This window comes from Dipodomys spectabilis, unplaced genomic scaffold, assembly GCF_019054845.1.
Source record: "Dipodomys spectabilis isolate Male_0828 unplaced genomic scaffold, ASM1905484v1 ptg000054l, whole genome shotgun sequence".
Classification (NCBI taxonomy): domain Eukaryota; kingdom Metazoa; phylum Chordata; class Mammalia; order Rodentia; family Heteromyidae; genus Dipodomys; species Dipodomys spectabilis.
Genome location: NW_024870731.1, coordinates 9,593,406 through 9,616,077, shown reverse-complemented (window position 1 = coordinate 9,616,077; position 22,672 = coordinate 9,593,406). Strand labels below are relative to the sequence as shown.

The window sequence follows — 22,672 nt, the reverse complement described above, 5'->3', positions numbered from 1 at the left end:
CACACACAGAGAGAAGGAGAAGGAGCAGGAGGAGGAGGAGGAGGAGAGCGAGGAGCAGGAGGAGGAGGAAAAGAAAAGGAGAAATAACATGATGAATGGAGTGACCATGATCAAGATGGGATTGTATTCATAAACTGCTTTGTAAACCTAAAGTTAATTTTGAAAATTAAAAATAAATACTTAAAAATTAAAAGATATATCCATAGTATCACTGTATTAACTAATTTTCACTAGCATTTGTAACAAACTACTATACGTTTAGTGGCTTAGCAACACAAACACTAACGTAATTACCTTTGACACAATAATGATTTTATTTATTGCATTAGTTAATGAGCGTGGGATTGGGTACTGAGCATGTGGCCAGGCTAAAGATTGGGTAGTCTCCTGTTATACCTATGGGGAGTTTGCAGATCATACACAGAACCTGTGCTACATAGTGTCTTCCTTAAAACAGATATGGGTTAAAGAAATATAAAATTAGATGGCCTTCATCTTCTCCTGAAGGTAAAAAAAATACAGTCTGTGGACTGTAGAACTGATTGAAAAATGAGAGATCCAAGTATGTGGAGATTTTTGAATGTGGAACCCTTATGTGGAAATTATGGTCCATTTGCTAAACAAAATACAAACAAAAGGCCTGAAGGTTTGTTTAGATGCAAGAGTCTTAACCAGCATGCATAAGATAGTAAATCCTCAGGTTCAGTCCCTTCCTGTAACACACACAAACATAATAAGCACACACAGGAAAGAGAAAGAAAGAGACACAGAGAAAGAGAGAGAGGGACAGTATATCAGTAGAATGAATGTTAATGGTATGACAGTGCAAATGCAATGAGCTATAGCGTGTGGATCTTACTCTCTAAGGAGACTGTTTTTCTTTGGTAAGTTTCCAGTTTTGTTTTGTTTTTTAATTTAATTTTATTTTATATGAGAACATACTGTACAGAGGGGTTACAATTACATGGGCAGGATAATGCATACATTTCTTACCAAGCATTGCAGCCTCCTCCTTTGTTTACCCTTCACCTCCCTTCCCAGCCTCCCCCCTCCAAGTTTCCAGTTTTTAAAGAGCCAAATTTAAAATTTTCCACATCATTTCAAATACATTATGTACATATTGATATACATATCACATCCTTCATAAGGCACTAGAAGAAAATCTGTTTTTGTATCTTTGATAGTTAATGGAGGCTATATAAATTTCTTGGTGTTTAACAATTTCCTCTTGTCAGTGTATCCTCTCTTAGTTCTATACTCAAACTCCTCTGTCTCTTTTGTAGTGGCTCACGCTTGTAATCTTAGCCTGTAATCCTCAGGAGGCTGAGATCTGAGGATCATGGCTCAAAGCTAGGAAGGACAGGAAAGCCTGTGAGATTCTTATCTCCAATAAACCACTCAGAAAACCACAAGAGGCTCTGTGGCTCAAGTGGTAGATTGAAGTTACCTTGAGCTGAAGAGCTGAGGGACAGAGCCCAGGCCCAGAGTTCAAGCCCCAAAATCAACCCCCCCAAAACTAAATAAAAATCTTCCTCTCCTATGTTACAAGATTACCTGTGATTAGAATTTGGTTCCAACCAGAAGTCTTAACATTTTCCAATTCTGGGGATTAGGGAATTAAAGCTCACTCTTCAGTCTATTTAGATCACTCTCTACACTACTTATCATATTTTGTGCCTGTGTCTATAGCATGTTATAGGAATGTAAATCACTTGTTCAAAAATATAAACACTGAATGGACAAAACCATGGAGACATCAAAGACAATGAGTAAAGGAAGATATAGAAGAAGAAAAGCTAAAAACCATACCTGAAATAAAGAAAATTTTAGAGCACACAAAGAATAAATATTAAAGAAATTGACATAAGAACCCTCATAACCAAGTGAAATGAAGAATGAAACAAAATCAGGTGCAGGCATCCCACGCCTGTAATCCCAGCTACTCAGGAAGCTGAGATCTGGAGGATTATGGCTTGAATCAAGCCCAGGAAAGCAGCCCTTGAGACACTGTCTCAAAAATAATCAACAGCAAGAGAGATAAAACCACTTGTGTCCATATCTTGGGGTTAATTTCGCTTAGCATCATCTTATATGATCATATGTACATAGCTTTTGACCATTTCTACTTGTTTTTAATGTACTTATAGTGTATTAAGTGATTTTTTTTTGTTTATTTTGTATGTTGTTGGTATAACCTCTGTTTTCATTGTATGTGATTCCAGTGCCTTACGTTCTTCTAATTTGGGGAGGGGAAGGGAAATAACAAAATGCTGAAATAAGGAGACAGGTTGACCCACTGTAATAAAGAGATGTACAAGATACAATGTTGAAAACAACTTTACAACTTGGTGAGGGAGGGAGGAGTTGGGGAGGTGGAGAGGGAAAGGATGGTAGGGGAAAAACAAAGGAGGGGGTAACAATGCTCGATAGGAAATGTACACATTACCTTACTCATGTAACTGTAACCCCTCTGTACAGTATTTTTACAATAAAATATATATTAACATAATAATAGAAAGCAGAGCTGGAAGTAAGACTCAAGTGGTAGAGGTCCATGGTGGTCACACCTATAATCCTAGCTACTCAGGAAACAGAGATCAGATTATTGCAGTTCAAAGCCAGCCCAGGCAGAAAAATACTTGAAACTCTTATATTCACTAAACTACTCAAAAAAACTGGAAGAGGAGTTGTGACTCAAGTGGTAGAGTGCTAGTCTTGAGTAGAAGAAATTCAGGGACAGTGTCCAGTCCCTGAGTTCAAGTCTCAAGAATGACACACACACTCAAAAAAATGTGAGGCCCTGAGTTCTTGGTACTAACACAAACACACACACACACACACACACACACACACACACACACACACAAAGCTACTGAAAACAAGACAATTTTGAAGGAGTAGGCAGGCACTCAAAGAACACCATCCACATTTATCTTCCTGGAGCAATCTACTAGAGGGTAAGCTTTAACCAAGAGATAGCGAGGGAAGCTTTGACAAACAGATTGCATTAGTCAGCCCTTGTTGCTGTAAGGAAATACCTGAGATAAGGCAGAGTAATAAGAGGAAATGTTCTATGTGATTTTTTTTGTTTCCTTTGTATGTTCTTCCCCCTATGGTATATCCCTTGTCATTGTACTTGATTTTTGGTACTCTATATCTTGTATATACATTTGTCTAATTTGGGGAGTAGAAGAGGAATAACAAAATACTGAAACAAGGTCTCAGGATGACCCATTGCAACAAGGATACCCACAAGACAGTATATTGGAAATGAACTTTACAACTTCATGCAGTGGGGGGGGAGGGGTAGTGAGGGAGGTGAGGGAAGGGATAGTGGAAAACAATAAGGGAAGGGGTAACAATGCTGGACAAGAAATGCACTCATTGCCTTACTCACGTAACTGTAACCCCTCTGTACAGCATCTTTACAATAAAATAAAGTTTAAAAAGGAAATGTTTATTTGGGCTTGTGTTTTCAATCAGGTTAATTAACCCTTTTGCTTTGGAGCCTGTGGCTAGTCAAGACATAGCATATTGAGAGTGCATTGTGGAAGAAGCTACTGACCTTATGGTGGCTAGGATACAAAGTGAAGAAGCAATGATCCCAAATCTGTATCTCCAGGAACCTAAGAACTTTCCACTAGGCTGAAGCTCTTAAAGGTTTCCTGGCCTCCAAACAATGCCACAGGCTGGAGACCACACCTTGAACAAATCAGTCTTTGGGGAACACTTATTAAAGTTACCATTCAGATATGGTTTCAATATAAAATTAAATCAAAAGATAGAAGAACAATGTGTATACATTATACATTGTTCTGAAATAAAAAGAATGCAACTATAAATGAGCTAAGGAAAGCAAAATAAACCATAAACGATTGAAACAGTTAAAAATGGCCAATCACATATGAGTCAGTAAGGAAGAAGAGAATAGGTTATTAAAATCACACGAGCAGATATAAACATAAAATCAATCTATAGCAAACATCAAATTTTCATCAATAACCGAAGTATTCCAAGCAAAGAAGACATAACAATACAGAAACACTAAGTATGATGTAATACAAATAGACGTTATGAAATAATACACAGCTCAGACCAAACATGTATCAGTCATACGTGTTGATAGAATATATTATTTGCAGTTGAAAGACAGACATTTTTAAATTGGCTTATAAAGAAACATCTGCTTCTATGTATTCATAAGAGGGTCACTTCTGTCATCCCAGCTACTTGGAAAGCAGAAATAAGAGAATCAAGAGAATCATGGTTTCAGTCCAGCCCAGGCCAAAAATAAATAAATAAATAGCAAAGCTTGTTTCTTAAAGTACACTTGGACATGATAGATTAAACAGGACTAGCCAGGCACTGGTGGCTCATGCCTGTAATCCTAAACATTCAAGGGCCTGAGATCTGGGGATTGCATTTCAAAGCCAGCCCAAACAGGAAAGTCCAGGAGACTCTTATCTCCAATAAACAACCAGAAAACCAACCGAAAGTGGTGCTGTGGCTCAAGTGAATGCTGGCCTTGAGCTGAAGAGCTTAGGAATAGTGGCCAGGCCCAGAATTCAAGCCCTACAACTGACAAGAAACAAAAAAACAGGTCTCAAAAACATTCACATAGAGAGGTTAAAGGAGGAAACATTTAAAAGAGAATCAGAAAGACTCAATAGCTATGAGCATATGATCGTATAAAATGATGTGTATAGGAACTAACTTCAAGAAATGAAAATGAGATTGTTTATTTTACTTTTGTGTTTTGTTTTTCTTTTTCTGTTTTTCCCCTTTTGTCACTTCTTTTGACTTCTGTGCTTTCTGTCTTGTATGTAATTTTATTTGATTTGAGGAATATAACAGGAAACACAGAAATGGTGGCCCAAAGGATGAATTAATTTTACAGTGACACTCCCTAGACACTACCTTGAAAATGAACTATACAACTTGTGGGTAGCAAATTGGGAGGGAAAAAAAAACTGAGGAAAATGAAAGACAAGATGACACTGTTCAAAAAGATAGGTACTCAGCACCTGACTTATATAACTATAACCCCTTTTCCATCATCTTTATGATAATTTTTTAAAAATAGAACAGGCTGGGCATTCTAATAGCACATACCTGTAATATCAGCTATGTGAGAGCTATAGGTAGGAGGATGTAGTTTGAAGTTGGTCCAGGCAAGAAGCATGGCATACCATCTGACAAGTAGGGAAATCCAAACCCATCTATGGAAATGAAAACTTTTTTCGGGGCAGGGAGGCTTGCCACAAGCCATGGTGTTCACCTCCTGATAACTGGTCTAAGCATGTACCTGCAACCCCTCCCGACTTTCTTTAGTTTAAATTTGTCTTGGTTGGCTTATCAGCATTGTGATAATTGCTTTTTTCCCTCTTCTATGCCTTTGTCCCTTGTTTTTACCTCTTTTGAATGACTATACTTTATGTATTTCTCCCCATCTCTCTTTCCTTTTGATCATATAGGATTTGAACTCAGAGCCTGGCAAGCACACTACTGCTTATTCTATATACCCTTAACCCTTTCTACTCTAGATTTTCAAATGCCACCTACTTTGTCTTTTGAGTATTGTTAGTGTATACTTGTCTTAGACTTCAGCTCTTGCATTATGTATTTATGCAAAATCCATTTAGCCACGGGGAGCTTTTGAAATTCTCATTACTATTCCATGGGGGGAAATTATAAACTTGTTCCTGTTCAAACAAACTCTGAGAGAGTTGTCTGAGATCCTGTACATTTTAATTATTGAATCTGAACCTAACCATAATGTCTTTCTTCTCCTTTCTAACATCTGGTTGATTCAGACTAAATTGTCCCACAAATTGCTGTATTTCATTAATACTGTTATATCCTATGGCCTGTTTTGTTTTGCTTCTAGTGGTCTTTCTTTCTTTCTTTCTTTCTTTTTTTATATATAAAATAATATTTATTGAAGTGAACTCCAGGAAATGTAAACAAGAGGTTTTTGTCTTTGTTTTAAAAAAAAAGAATAACATACCTGTTGAAAATCTAGTTGTAGGGGCTGGGAAGATGGCTCAGTGGTAGAGCGCTTGTCTTGCATGCCTGAGACCCTGGGTTCAATTCCTCAGCACCACATAAGCAAAAAGAAAAAAGCCGGAAGTGGCGCTGTGGCTCAAGTGGTAGAGCTCTAGCCTTGAGCTGAAGAGCTGAGGGACAGCACCCAGGCCCAGAGTTCAGGCCCTACAACCGGACCCAAAAACAAAACAAAAAAAAAGAAAATCTAGTTGTATGTACACACATTGGGCCAAGCCTCCATCAGGTGGCTCTCTAAAGCATATTCCCTCCAGCTTTAAACACATATATTATAAGGATGATTCCAATGTTCTTTCTTTCTAGTAACCAATGTGTGAGTCTAGATTACTTTGTTTAATTGGATCTTATCATGCTGCTTCATATTTACTTGATTTTTCCCAACTGGTTATTGTTAATCAATGCTATACATTCTTTTTTTATTGTGAAAATACTGTACAGAGGGGTTACAATTACATGGGCAAGATAATGAGTACATTTCTTATCAAGCATTGTAGCCTCCTCCTTTGTTTCCCCTTCCCATCCCTTCCCATCCTCCCCCTGCCCCACCACCCAATCCTCCCCGTTCCCCCTCCCCTTCTTTCTTTCTTTCTTTCTTTCTTCTTTCTTTCTTTCTTTTTTTGTTGGTCGTGAGGCCTGAACTCTGGGCCTGGGTGCTGTCCTTAAGCTCTTCAGCTCAAGGCACGTGTTCTACCATAATATTATGTCTGGTTTTCTGGTGGTTAATTGGAGATAAGAGTCTCACAGACTTTCCTGTCCTGGCTGGCTTTGAACAGAGATCCCTAGATGTCAGCCTCTTGAGTAGATAGGATTATAGGTGTGAGCCACATGTGTCCAGCTGCTTCTATTGATTTTAAATGAATGTGTGATCAGTTTAGTTACAGCTACATTATCTGATGGTTTAATACCTATAGAATTTCCAACTAGCAAACTATGGATGGTAGAATCTAAAGAAAAATATGGGGTCTCAATGCTGACTAAAAATTGAAAACACTCATAGAAATGATAGAAGTTGAAAGAATCACATTAAAAGGTAAGGTACAAGCTGTTTGGATTTTACAAGAAGATTTGGAAACAATTTTGCCCAAAGAGTTTATAGGAATTATGAACTCACCTAACTGAATAATTTATTCATGGAAGCATAAAGCAGCAGCAATAGAATGCAGATCTTGGAGTCTTTTTGACTTTGAGGTCTAAACAATGATAACATGCAATAAGGAAACAAGTGTTTTGTAAATATGAGTTTAATCAACCTGTCTTTATTTCACCTATGGACTAATTTCTGTATGTTGCATTAATGTAGTGCAAATTTAATATGTAATTTGGTAAATATTATGTCATATTTCTAAATCACTTAGATATTTTTAATGAAATTGATTAGAAAACTACTGCTAGCATGACCAAGACATTTTCAAAAGTGATATTAAATAAATATGATATGAGCATGGCAAAAGTATACATACAACTAGACCAGAGAGGTAAATGACAAAACTGATCATAGTATACATAATACAGGAATGTTCTTGACAATGAACAGGGATTAAAAACACACATGCAAACTGAATCCATTGAGTGAGACATGTTGTCCTCATGATTGACATGTCGAATTGAAACTCCTTAAAGATAGTAAGTAAATAAATAGTAAGTAAATACAAAGAATGAATCTTAAAATCTTCTGGTAACTTTTAAGAGCAATTTTGAATCAGTTGAGATTTTCATTTGTGCTAACCTGGGGCTTGAACTAAGGGCTTGGACACTGTCTCTGAGCAGTTTTTCTCAAGGCTAGTACTCTACCATGTAAGCCAAAGATTGACTTCTGGCTATTTTCCTCAAAACTCAACCTCCTAAGTTGCTAGGATGACAAGCCTTTGTCAAAGGCACCTGGCCGAAGAATTTTTTTTTTATCAAATAGTGAACTTTGATATAAAAAAATATGGTAACTTCTGCACCTTGGGCATTCCTCATAATTGAGCACACATTATTGTATTATTCTCCTAATTCCTGCATACAATGAAGTCAAGATACATTTCTGGAACTAGATGTTATGGATAATATGTCTTGATGGTGAAAACTAAAGAAGAATTTTAGAAATATATTGGTTGGTTTCCATATAGTGTTTATTGATAGATATATAGATTCTGAGAGATTTTACCAAAGACTATGCTCACTCAATTTATAAAACAATGAAGTTAAACAATGGTTAAAACACTAAACCTAAACAAAACAGATATCCTTAGCTCTTAAATACTTTGATTTGAAAAATAGTCTTTGAAATCATTTTCTTGATTTTTATGAAGATTATCAGTGAAACTCATTAAATGCAAAACACATTTCGTTCATATATTTTCCAAATGCTATCTAGACTGCTTATCAATTTTATATTCCATCAAGAGGCTAACTGTAAATTTTAGCATGCTCAAGTCTATGAATTGCTACTGACCAAAGGAAATGAAAGGATCTTACCTGTCACATGCTCTGTAAACTTATGTATAATCTTGCTTAAAAAGAAATGTTACTTGCTTCCTTCAATATTGAAAATTTTGCAATGAATATGTATCACTTACTGATTTCCTCAAAGCATTTCAAGTCACGTAATGATACTTTCAAATATATTAAAATGTAAGAGAGAATTTCATGTTCCTATATTATGACTCTCATTGATGTCTGTCCTAGGAAAGATGTTAAAATATTTACCTATTATTAAATATTTCAGAACTTAAGGCAAGAAAAATGTTCTGTTCACACACCTTTACTAAAACTAATTTATTTCTTTGATTTCACAAAAAGTTTAAATTATATCTGTATATTAAACTTACTTTCTCAAACAGATGAAATTCAATTTGGGTCTAAAAGATTTAAAATGTTGGATATTTTAGATCTCAATACTCTACACTATGAATTTATATAAAAGGCCTGATAAGCAAATAACTCATACACTGAAATGAACACATACATTTCAGATTGTAGCCTTCTAGTAGCTTCATAGTCTTATTATTGTTTTAGTTTGGATTCTAAAGTCAACTTGTGATTCAGGGCAAATTTCTTACTAAGGAAGGTTCTAAAGATGTCTACCACTACCAGAGGAAGTTCTCTGTGATACACTCTATAATTAAAGACAAAGACATCATGCATGTCTACAAATATATTCCAAAATTAAAATCACTCATTTGTATAATACAATTTTAAAATAAACAATAAATAATTTTCACTTTAGGAAACTGGTGGATAGCTCAGTGGCAAAAGACACGCTTAAAATTCACAAGGATTTGAACGTCATCTTTGACACCAAACAGACAAAACGATTACCCTTTTTCACTTCTTCAGGGAATAGAAAGAAGGGACTATACTCATGTTTGGAAAATTCTTATGAAGGAGAATTTGTATATTTCACATGCCAGTAATGTGTCAGGATGCAAATCAGAAATCATTTGCTACTTCTGAGCCTCCAAGATGTAATTCTATGAATCTATCAGAAAGAGGGACATTAAAAAATCATATTAAGTGAAGTAAGACAGACCCCAAAGAAACATAGGTTCCATAATGTCCCCCATTTGTAATAATTAGTATATGTCTAGGATAGTTCCAGCAGAGGTTCACCATGGCTCAATAGCTGTATGCATATGAACAGATAAAATGAACTACAAAATATAGAAACAAGAGGTTTGTTTTAAATTGTACTCTGTGAAGTTACTTCTTTTTTTCTTTCATTTTTTCCTTTGGTTTATTCCCTGTTGTCACTGTTTTTTATTTTGTCCCTGTGTCTTATATATATGTTTATCTGATTTGGGGAAAGAAGGGGGAATAACAAAATGGTGAGACCAAGGACAAAGGTGAACCAATGCAACAGCCATACTCATAAGACACTAGGTTGGAAATGAACTTTACTATTGGAGGGTAGGGGAGCCAGGGAGGGAAAATGGGAGAAAATGAGGCAGGGGTTAACACTGACAAGAAATGTACTCATTTTCTTACTTACATAACTAAACCCTCTGTACCTCATCTTTACAATAAAATAGAATATATATTTTTTAAAGAGAATACGATCAAATTATCAAAGACATGCTGGTGTAGACCAGAAGCCTCATCAGGGGTGAGGTTCAGAGTTTACGGTATCACCCAACCTGATGATAAAAGAAGTCCTCTCTATAAATAGGCAGAAGCATTACAGTAGCTTTAAAATGACCCATCAGAACACATGAGACCATTCCATAGAAGGGATAGTAGAGGAAAAACAAAGGAGGAGGTAACAATGCTCAACAGGAAATGTACTTATTGCCTTCCTCATGTAACTGTAACCCCTCTGTACACTATTTTTACAATAAAAATATAAGTAAAGGAAAACTACAAGGAAGAAAACTTAAGTTACTTAGGTTACAGCCAGCACAGGGTAGAAGATAGATTGTTGTGAAGATGGGAACCACAAATATCGTATTTATAATCATATGATCCTATGGGACTAAGAAGAGGCTTAAACTTGGGCACATTTAAGTGTCTAAAACTATGCAATTAATCAAAATTTTTATACTATTCCGATCCTATATGTAGACATGCTTGTTCTTTTAACCAAATTTCCTTTTACTCATTGGAAAGTTGTATCTTAGCTCTCCTGTTGAAGTCTCCTTGGTATGTGGTTTGATAAGAATGACCCTAGCCAGAGACCAATTGCTCATGTCTATAGTCTTAGCTACTCAGGAATCTCAGATCAAAGCCAGCCTAGACAGGCAAATCTGTAAGACAGTTACCTTCAATTATTAACAGGCAAGAGGCTAGAACTGGAGGTATGGCTCAAGTGGTACTGTGTCAGCCATGAGGGGAAAAAACAAAGAGAGTGTAAGACACTGAATTCAAGCCCCATTACTAGAAAAAAGTATCCTTTTCTAGCCCTAGAGTTGATGTGCCAATCAGAACATTCTATGTCCAGTCCCAACTATTAGATACAGTTTACTTGGCTCTTATAAGGCAGATACAGGCTTATGGAATGTATTTACTAGAATTGTTAGGCAATGTCAGGCCTCTGTGACCTTCTTGTGAACTACCTGGGTGATTCTGATCGACACCAACATGTCTTTGATAATTTGATATTCTCTTTTTTTTTTTTACAGTTGAATTGTATTGTCAAGGTGATGTGCAGAGGGGTTACAGTTACAAACATAAGGTAATGAGTACATTTCTTGTTAAACAGTGTTACTCCCTCCCTCGTTTTCTCCCACTTTCCCTCCTCCTAACTCCCCTCCCCGTACAAGCTGTAAGGTTCATTTCTAACATAGTGTCTTGCAAGTATCACTGTTGTGTGGGTTCACCCTTTGTACTTTGTCTCACCATTTTGTCAATCCCCTTCCTTTCCCCAAATCAGAGGCAGTAGGGCAAGCAGTAAGGGAAGGAAGTGATGGAATGGAGCAAGAGATGGTGTGGATGAGGTGGTCTCACTCATAGTCAAACCATTGAAAAAAGATGGTGAATACAATTGCTAGACATTTGCCAACACATCTGTTTTGATTTCAACAGTTTAGATTTTACTCCAATGATATATGAAGTAGCCTTCATCTATATCCATGAGTCTTGTAGGACAGTCCTCTTCATCTTCTGATTAATAAAGGTTGTGGCCTGTAGGTTCTTATTTCTTTCAATTTTTTGCTATATTTCTAAGACTTGTGTTTATTTGGTAAGCGCTCTACCACTGAGCCACCTTCCCAGCCCACTTGTGTTTATTTGGTTGTAAGATGATTAAATGTTTCTGGCCATAACGTCTTCAATATGAACTCCTTGGTATGTGTCTTTATCTACTTTGACCTCAAGCTCTATCTAATATTCTAATTCCTTTCCTTTTGTTTGCATTTTCCTATAATAACTTGGAACATCCTTTTTTTATATTAAATTTGTTGAATCAAATTTTCATGAGACTCTCATAGACAGTGCACAAGACTGAGTTTCAAACTCACCATGGGATAAATGCTTGGAATCTCAGCACTTGGAAAACGTAGGAAATTTATGAGTTTGAGAACAGCCTGGGTTACAGAGCAAGATGGAAGCCACCTTTCACAATATAGAGACAGTACTTTAAAAACAAAAAAAATCCTTGGGGCTGGGAAGGTGGCGCAGTGGTAGAGCGCTTGCCTTGCATGCATGAGGTCCTGGGTTCGATTCCTCAGCACCACATAAGCAAAAAGAAAAAAACCGAAAGTGGCGCTGTGGCTCAACTGGTAGAGTGCTAGCCTTGAGCTGAAGAGCTGAGGGACAGCACCCAGGCCCAGAGTTCAGACCCCACAACTGGACCCCCCAAAAAAATCCACCAGAAAATAGTTAAGTTGTGTCATGTGATATAAGCTTGGAATGCATGTGGCTGTGTTTATATATTACATTTTTCTATTTCCAATAACTTCATTATCTTCTTATTGTCTTATTGTTGTTATTTTCTTCTTCTTTCTGATTTTTATTTGATCATGATTTAAGGTCTTTTTGAAATATTGTTGGATTCTGCTTGTTAACATTCCATTGAATATTTTTGCATGAATAATCAGACTCTGTGTCTATATATACATATATATAAATATATACATATATTATATATTATATTACTACCCCAAAATAATTAGAAAGCATTCCTTTCCTTCAACTTACCAGATGAGACTGTGAGACCTTTTTTTTTTTTTACCATCAGGTAGAAATCTCCAATGAAACTATTTAAATTTGGAGGTTCCTGAAACTTATAACAAATTTAATTTCCTGAAGCGCTCTAGGGTGTTGTACATTATCTAGTTGATATTGTATGAGTTTTAATAGAGTTTGTTTATTGATAAATCTGTTCATTTTTTTCAAATTTATGAGTGTCAGGTTCATAATATTTTTATATTCTTTTTATATAGTCTACCATGATACTGCTTCATTTAATGCTATTAATTTATGTTCCTCTTACATTTTATCAATATTGTTAAAGGTTTCTCTACATTTGTTATTAAAAGTTAGGGAGTTGACTAGACATACTAACAATTAAATGTGTCTTACTCTATCTCTATTTCTTTTTCAGTTATATTGGTCAATTGTTACAAAGGGGCTATAAGAAAGGCTTGGAACTTGCTTTGAACCTACCAGTGTATCAAATAGTCATACTTTTTTTTTTATTTTAGTACCCAAATAAGAATAGGAGAGTGAGTAGTGACCCCTTGAGACTGTTGAAGTTATTCATTGTCCTCAGAATCATGGATACATCAAGCAGTGCAAGAAGGTGAACCAACATTCCACATCTCTTCACCAAGTAAGTATGTGCAGTTAGGTAGACAAGGAAATAATGTACTTGTTAAATTACTGGATCTTTTATGGATTTTGTTCATTATAAATAAGTTTAGTATTCATTTTGAGTACAACATAAAATATATTTTATAGGTTAGTAATCCTAGCTCTTCAGGAGGCTGAGATCTGAGGATCTTGGTTCAAAGCCAGCCCAGACAGGAGAATCCATCAGACTCTGATCTTCAATTAACCACCAAAAGCCAGAGGTAGAACTATAGCTAAGAGGGTGGATGCTAACTTTGACCAATAAAGCTCAAAGAGAGTGCCCAGACCCTGAATTCATACTCTAGGAACAACACAAATGTGTATACACACATATATACACATACATATGCACATATGTATGTGATTATATAGGTATATGTGTGTATTCTATTACATGAATGTTTTTCCAATGAAAATATAGGGTTTTTTGTTGTTGTTGTTGGTGGTCGTGGGGCCTGAACTCTGGGCCTAGGCGCTGTCCCACAGCTCTTCAGCTCAAAGCTATCAGCTCTTCAGCTCAAGGCTAGCACCCTACCACTTGAGCCACAGCACCACTTGCATCCTTTTCTGCTTATGTGTTGCTGAGGAATCGAACTCAGTGCCTCATGCACATGAGACAAGCATTCTACCACTAAGCCAACTTCCCAGCCCCCAAATACAGTTTTTATTGTGTAAACTCTATATATTCTCTAAGTAATTTAAATGTGTGGCAATTTCAAGGTAGCTGGCCTAATTAAAGACTTGTAGTTCTGCTAATTGCCCATGATATCATCTACTTAAAAGACATTAAAGTCTCTACTAGACAATAGCAGCATAAGAAATATTAATACAAAAAATCAGCAACTTCCTGTATACTAATAACAAACTTGCCATAAAGGAATTGCATTTATAAAAGACTCAAAATTAAAATGAAATACCCAGGGACAAACCTGAATGGGGAAAGGGAAATGAAACATTTCTACAATGAAAATTATAAGAAGTTACTAGAAGATGAAACTGCCTACCATATTTGTGGGTTGTCAAAATTAATATTTTGAAAAATGGATATATTACAGAAAGCAATCTACAGGTTCAAGGTAATCCTCCTCAAAATTTTAGTGATGTTTTCGCAGAACTAGATAAAATAATCTTAGAATTCAAAGAGGTACAAGCCGATGTAAGCTAAAAGAAAAACACTAGTGATATTGCAACACCTGACTTTATACTACATAGTCTCCCAGCAAAACAGCATGGTACAAGAACAAAACCAGACACATATACCAGTGAAAAATCATAGAAAATACAGAAACAAACCATTGCAAACCAGGCAGACACACATGATTCCTGACAAAAGTTGCAAAAACATATGCTGGAGAAAAGACAGGCTACTAAATAAATGTGCTAGGACAATTGGATATCTACCAGACTGAAACTTGATCCTACTAGAGTAAAATATAAGAAAGATCTGTGAACCCTCTAGCCTCTTAGTATTGACACTTTATTCATATAGAGCAATTTGTTCACATTTTAAGAGTTTTGCCCAATACAGGTGGCCGATACATGTAATTGTCACTACACAGTAGACAAAGAGTTGGATGATAACAGTGTACAAGTTAAAGGCTAAGGGCCTGAGTTCAAGGCCCAAGTACTAGGGAAAAATAAGTTAAAGGGCTTTTTATTTTCATATAAAGTCATTAAGTAATGTCTATTTTTTCTATTCGTTTTAGAGATTGTAGCTGTAAAATCTGTCTACAATTCTGCATGATGTGAAAAATGAAAGTAATTATGATTACTAATGATGATTTAATTGTATAGTTAAATGTTTATTTCTAAATTTTTCATGCAAATAAGTGCATAATTAGGAAAACAAGTTACTTGGCCAGTTAATCAGGTTTCGTTTTAGTCTTGTTGTTTGGGCTAAAATGTACTCCAGGATGTCATCTGTGATTTGGAATATTAAAAAAAATGCTTAAGGGTGAGCCTTTGGAAAGCAATGTCCCTACATTGCCAAGCATGGAGTGGGATGTGTTTGATGGAAAGAAAAGCTTGGAAAACCTGAAACATGAGAAGAAATCAGAAGGAGAGACGATTTGAGGCGTAGAAGCTGTGTGTTCAGAGTGGCTAGCCAATTGAATACAAGTACTCTCCAGACCTGGGCTTGAAGAGTCTCTATATGATCGTCCATTCTGTTTGTCTGTCATATTGCTGGTTGAGCCATTTTCAGAGAAAAGCATCATAATCAGATGGCAATCCTGTGTACTGTCAGAGAGGAGGCAAGCCACCTCTCCATACACATGCTGAAATCATGAAAAAAAAAAAAGGTTAACCACTGAGATATGGGCATTTATCAGTGACAATATAAGCTCTACTCAAAAACCTATAGAGCAAGATCACTCTCACTCTAAAAAACTATGATAAAACTATGTTGTTACATATACCAGAATTCCCTGGTGTTTTCAGTTTCCGTGGATGTACTTTTGTGAAGCCAGATTGGTATCTGGCTGCAATAAAACAAATAGAATAAATTAAATTTGTAAGAAAAGATAGCTAGATAGGTAGGCAGGTAAGGCACTAGGCACTGTTTTATGAGTAATATTCACATTACAAAATGCTTAGCATAATGCAAGAAGTAAAATCAAGTTTTAGGAGGCTGAGGATATAATCATAATGCAAATACATGATGAAGTAAGTCATACATTAAAAATAAATTTCAATCGAGAAGCTATGAAGTTCACATTACATATGACTATAACACAATGCACTAAACAAACATACTGAAAATCTAGAGGTCTCTGAAAGAAAAGGGTATTTTATAAAATAGTAGTTAATTTAAAATTCAGACCTGAGAGTTTGAAGAATGCAAGTGAAGTTAAAAGATAATGAATTGTACCACATATAATTTTATTAGCTAAGGTCAGTAAAACTAGTAAACATACATAACTTATATAAGAGGGTTGCTGGGAAAGAGTAAAGGAAGGTCTGACATTGCTCAGGAAGAAATGTCCTCATTACCTGGCTTATGAAATGGTAATTCCGCTGTACATCACCTTAGTGATAATTAAAATTAAAAATAAAACAGAAAGTAGAAATATTCATAAACAAAAACACTATTACATGCATTATGGGCCAACATTTTTTTAAAATGAAAATAGCCCATGCATTGCTTAAGGGAATCTGGAATGAAATCTGAGGTCGGTGTGTTCTTTTCGTGTTATAAGGCATTGTTTACATGACTAGCAAACATCCCACTTACTTAGAATGAGGAGGAGGAAGCAGACAGGAGTGTTTATGCATTAGGCTCCCACCCCAGCCATACAAGGAGCCTCTTTCTACTTCACCTTGAAGTTCAGCTGGTGGAGGTACTGTTAGCTCTTCCACTCACCCTGGCCCCCTCAAGATGGTGAGCCTTCTCTTGGTGCCCACCCACCCTAAGATGTGAACAGATGCCCAAATTCATGGCCTCCTTACAGCCCAAATCTCAGGAAGTAAAGAGAAGCCAGGCAGACTTAATGCCTCTTATTTTCAATGACAAAAGTTACTAAATAGAATTTAATATAGAGGTAGTGTCAATTGTTTTTTGGACAGCTTCTTTTTTTTTCCTTCCCAGATTGTCCCCACCCAGCACTATCTTCTCAGAATATCCTCTGTGCCTCTATTTCTTTACAACGGAATAAAAGTGGATGCCTTATATTTTCATAGATATTAGAGGATGCTATATACATGCAAATCAAACAAAGCAGTTAATCCAAGTAAGTTCAGCTGAGGTAAACGCTACACACTATTTGGCTTAACGAAATGCAACTAAGATTAAAGTAAGCCTTCAACTCGTTTAAATCTCTCCCCTAAGCAAATACTTTGCTGATTGCAGTATTCTCAGGGTATTTGATAAAACATTGCTCCATCCATAGAAAAGCAGACATTTGTGAAAGTAATTGCCAGAGATTTTATAGTAATTCATAATCACTATCTGGAACCTTAATGTAAACTTACATGCACATTTTTGGTGAGCTGTGTAATCTTATATTCCAAAATGGGGGGAAAAAGCCGCCTTTTCAATATCTGAGAATGGGTCCACTAACTGGAAACAAATAAATCTTACTGCAAATACATGGACTTTTTATATTATAAACAAACTATAAATATTACTACTAAGGCATGGACTTTTTATATTAAAAATCAAACAAAGGAATTTTCCTATCTTATCTGCTTCTCTTTCTGACTGACTTTCACATACACATAGGTACAGGGATATTTACTCTCTCTCTCTCTCTCTCTATCTCACACACACACACACACACACACACACACACACACAGTACCTCAAACTCCCAATTAAGTGTGTTTTATCCTCTGGAACATTAATATTACCTTCAGAAATATAGTCAACCCTTCTCCAAACAGAGTAGGTCTACATTTGTACTTTTTAAACTAGCTGCTAGAAGCTGCATCCCAAGCTTAATAAATTTATATTTCATTTTCAAATCATAGTCTCTAAAATCCCTTTGTATAAGACTCACATAGTTATTTACAGCTTCTGGTAAATGGAACACACACACACACACACACACACACACACAACAATTTCTCTTTAATAGAAAGACAACCCCAACAGATGTGTATAGCATATTAAAATTTGTCATAGAAATGCAGTGCATGAGAAAATGAACCAGTGCCCATGCTTACCACACATTACACGGCCTACTCTCTGGCTTCACAGTGGGATGAGACAGAGAAATACAAGTAAGTTCATGAAGCAGTCATGTGACCTTCTTACCCGCCAAGCACTCTGGTCCAAAATAAGAAGCTATAAATTTCTTCCTCATTAAATACTTAGACATCTTCACAGAGAGATTTAATAGACAAGTCCTCTAAACCTTGTGTTTAAAAGTTAACCAGAGCTATCTCTCTAGAGTCCTCAGAACACATTTTCTGTCCAATATTTAACCACCTGTAAAACCTAAATTTTAATTTACAGAGAGGCAATTACAACTCATCTCCCAGTGTTTGGTTTGTATGTTCTTGCTTTTTGGTTACATTCTTATGCATTCTGCTAAACGTCCAAGGCCACACATGCCAGTTTTTAGAGATAGTTCTAGTTTCTAATAAGGCATATAAAATATAGTCAATTTGAAGTACATTTCTTCCCCAACTTGGTGAATAATGTGTTGGAATGTTTTCTTCAGAGCTTAGATTGAAGGGAACTTTCTTTCTCATATTTTTACAAGTTCTCCACCTCTATTCCTGCCTCTCTATCTCCAAGAAGACCACCGCCTCTCGTCACCTAGCCAGAGTAGATATCACAAGGCAAACATTTATAGTCCAGGAAATGCCCAGGAAAAAATGTGTTAATCAGAAGTCTAACCTCCAATTATCACTAGGACAAAAGCCCAAATTTTCAAACAATTCTTCCAAGAAGGGATTTGTTCTTCATTTTTGTAGGTACTCCTAACTCATAGCTATATGCTTTTCAGTGCAAACTATTTCTTTCCTGTGAGAAATACACCTGTATGAGTATTGCAGCATTGTTGTCATTAATTGCTTTACCACCCATTTTCTTCTCAGAGATGTCAGTGAGATGTGGGTCTGGGAACAGCCACAAATCCCTCAATATTTTTAAGCCTTGCCTGCAGGCTGATGGCAGTCTCTTAAGCTGCCCCTGATTCATTCTCCATCACTCACCAGAATACAGAGGGCTGCTGTGACCACTACAAAAGGATGGTCTTCTCCTGCAGAGATTGATCTCAGCTAGCCAAGATTTTACTTTCATTTCTAATAGCAGAGTTTAGAGTCTTATTTTTCCCCTCAATCGCAACAACCCTGTAAGTCGTATCTTTACACCCTTCTGTAGATCACTCTGATCCATCCTAATATAAAAATGCATTATTAATATCTACCTTTAATGTATTCGTTTGCTCAACAGTTTGGGAAACAAACAAAAAGACCTTCATCTGGCTTATATATACCCTCTACTATTGCTTGTTTCTTCCATCTTGCCTACTCCTCCATATACCCACTTTGCTGTAGCTATATTGTATTTGTGCTAATACTAGGACTTGAACGAAGGTTCTAATACTCTCTCTTGGCTTTTTTCCCCTTAAAGCTATTGCTCTACCACTTGTGTCACACTTTTAAGCATGTTTTGTGTTTGTTGGTTGGCTTACTTTGTTTTTTTGTTTTTTTTTGCTGGCTAACTGAAGAGTCTCACAGACTTTTCTGCTGGGCTAGCTTTGAATCTTGATACTCAGATCTCAGCTTTTGGAATAGCTAGGGCTGTGGATGTGAGCCTCCAGCACCTGGCTTCTTATTCCCTTATGTAGTTCCACTAAATAAAATGAGGAAGATCTTTGTCCCATTAATGTAGAAAGTTGCTTCAGGGAAGCACTGTGGTTTCACTCAGGTAAATGTCACTCTGAGCTCTTCCATAATCTGCCCTAAGTTTAAATCCACGCTGGCTGTCCCTAGCTGCACTGCACATACCTTGTACACAATGATTTCGCTTTTCTGAGGTGGAGGCTATAAGGACATTGCATCTACCCCTTTTTCAAATCTTTTAATTCAAAGGAAATTTGAGAGGAGGCAGGGTTCTAAGAGTGAAGTACCTTTTTCAGCTATAATGATAGATGATGTGTGAAAATATGTCACAAAAAGAATAAAAGAATAGAATTTGGTTCATGTTTGCTTCTTCTACAGATGCTCATATCTCCTCTCTGTGTCTGTGTCTGTCTATCTGTCTCTCTCTCTCTCTCTATGTCTCTGTCTCTCTGTCTCTCTCTCTCTCCCTCTGTCCTGGGGTTGGAACTAGCTTTGTGTTTGCTAGGCAGGTGCTCAACCACTTGAGCTATGCTCTCAGACCTGTTCAATTATTTTTTAGATATAGGCTCATACTTTCTTCCTGAGCCAGCCCTGAAACACCATACTTCCACCTTCACCTCCCAGATAGCTAGGATTAGAGACAAGAATAATCCTGACAGACTGGTTCATTAAGATAGTATTCTGCTGTTTTTGCACAGATTAACTTCAAACAAAAATTCTCTCATTTCTGCCTCTAGGCACTTCTGATTACAAGCATGCTCCATAGCACACTTATTTCCTCTTTTAAGACATTGTAGTCAGAGAAGTTTGATTAATTTACAACAGTTTGAAGTATTAATTTCTTTATAGTAGTGTAGTATGGCTACTTAAATACACAAAGAATTAGTCATTTGGAATTGAAGATATCTAAACAGGATGGGTAAGAAGACTTGAAGAGAAAGATGTAAGTTAAGAATTGTTTTGTGCTCTAGAGGTTTAATGCTGGTTCTAAAACAATCATCCATTCCCTTCAAAGTACTGCACCAAACAGGTGCATTAAGAAAGTGAGAAGATGAAGAATACTAGCTATGAATGCCTCATGTTGAACTTAACATTGGTAAAATTCAAGTCTTGTTAGATCAATGAAAACACTGTACCTCCACTTTCCTCGCTGCATGATATTAAGGCACTTAGGCAAATATCTCTTTCAGAGTATAACTTCAGTGCATAATTTGGAAAGGAAATCCATCACCTAGTTCTTTTCTACTTTCTCTGGATTTTTTTTGGCATTTTCAAGCATAATGCTTTACCTAAAAACCCTTCAACACACATATTATAAGATTTCAGGAATTAAGGCCATATTCTGAGACTTCTACCTATTAAAAACAATCAAGCTTAAGTAACCAATTTAGGTAGCCTCAGAATAGGTAGCTACTGGGTTCGAGAATTCTCACTAGTATTGTTCTAGAGGATTCTGAAGAGTGACAGTGGGTGTTTTCTGCCACCATCATCCCCACCATTCTGTGAAAATGTCAGGCAGAAAATCGACTAAAGAGACCCAATATAAAGTTAGAAACTTGCCCAAAACTCTAAAGTATTTTTTCTGATGCATTATTCTTAAGCTACAAATACATTTGTCTAAGACTCTGAAGTATTAGTATCAAAAGGTATGACATAAATTGGTGACACATAAGTGTATCTTAAAATGGAGGTCAAATTAAGGATGACATGTACTCAAAATGGTTTATATGTTTCATCTTTTTGGGAAAGAGGGGGAAAATGTGGTTCTGCTAGCACTTAGAGGAATTACTTGTTCTCAGGTCACAGATCAGCCAACAACCAGAATCAAAGCCTGAAAACTCTTCCATCAGACACAAGCGCTCTGCAGGGTTGACTATGAAGGGAAGGAAAGTGTGGGACAAGCCAGGTGGCAGTGGATCTTGCCTTTCATCCTAGCTGCTCAGGAAAATTACAGTTCCAAGCTAGCCTACACAGACAAGTCTACAAGTGTCTACTTCCAATTCACCATCTAAAAGCCAGACTTGGGGAATGGTTCAAGTAGTAGAGAGCCAGCCAGGAGCTGAGAGAGTGTTAGTTGAAACCGTGGCATCACAAGATGGATGCAAAATCTGCTTGTGGTACCAGTTTCTCCATGGCTATTTCTATCCCTCAGACATCATGGAACCATACATAGAGCAGAGTTTGAGAAAGTTCACCATCACATTTCAAATCAATGGGGTGACTAGAAACTGACAAAAGACGAGAGACACCAGTGCCGTATGCTATTTGATTCTTTCTAATAAAAAGTGAGAACCGTCTATCACCTCTGTAAAATTTAAAGACAATGTGGGATGCATGTTGTTGCTTTCTAATTTGAAAAAGATGAAGGTACATTTTAACTTGCCTGACATATGCATATAACGCACAGAATACCCTTGCCCCAATTCTCCTAGGTTCAGACTTTTCCTTTCTGGATTTTCTTAACCACTAGTTGGTTTGACAAGTTCAAACCCATGGAGTACTGGTACTATAAAACTTCTATCCATCAAAATCTCCTAACGCAGCTCTGATATTCTCACTAAAAAATCATGAGAGCAAATAAACAGCTCGTTTCTCTTCAAGCAAAGTGGCAACTGTGTGTACTTAAGGTGGAAATAGTTCTCTGTTAATTAACCTGTTAGGTGAAATATTCCGATTCTCAAAAACTCCCAGAGGATGAAGTACAGAGAAGCACTTCTTAGCCCTTAAGCTAAACCATCAGAACAGATTATATGAGAAACCTTTTGTATTATTCAACACAGTCTGTAGTACACAGGATAATGTACTACTTACAATGCTTCAACTGTGACACAGTGGAAAAATGACTTCTTTCCGAGAACATTTTCAGCCTTTGGAATGTCTTTGGTCTCTCAGAAAGTCAAAGGAAATCTACTATTGTTTGCTTGCCTGAGTTTATGCCCATTGTGTTTAAACAGAATAAGCTCATTTTCAAATTTCTTTCCATAGAATGCAAAACACTAGCTGAGCTAAAACATTGTGCTAATCTTAAAGAGAACTTTGGTGATTGCAG

At 36.5% G+C, this 22,672-nt stretch overlaps 1 long non-coding RNA gene across 2 annotated transcripts in view; it reads left to right on the top strand.

Annotated features, from left to right (window-relative positions):
* LOC122108153 overlaps positions 1-21,496 on the top strand; it is a 39,064-nt gene extending 17,568 nt beyond the window's left edge. Inside the window, exons 2-4 of one of the 2 annotated variants that reach the window (XR_006147481.1) lie at positions 11,163-11,215; positions 13,185-13,312; positions 21,423-21,496. This is a non-coding gene — a long non-coding RNA (uncharacterized LOC122108153). Of the gene's footprint in view, positions 1-11,162; positions 11,216-13,184; positions 13,313-16,918; positions 17,012-21,422 lie in introns of those variants that run through there. The other variant, XR_006147480.1, reaches the window with a different exon arrangement.
* The last annotated feature ends 1,176 nt before the right edge of the window (positions 21,497-22,672 follow it).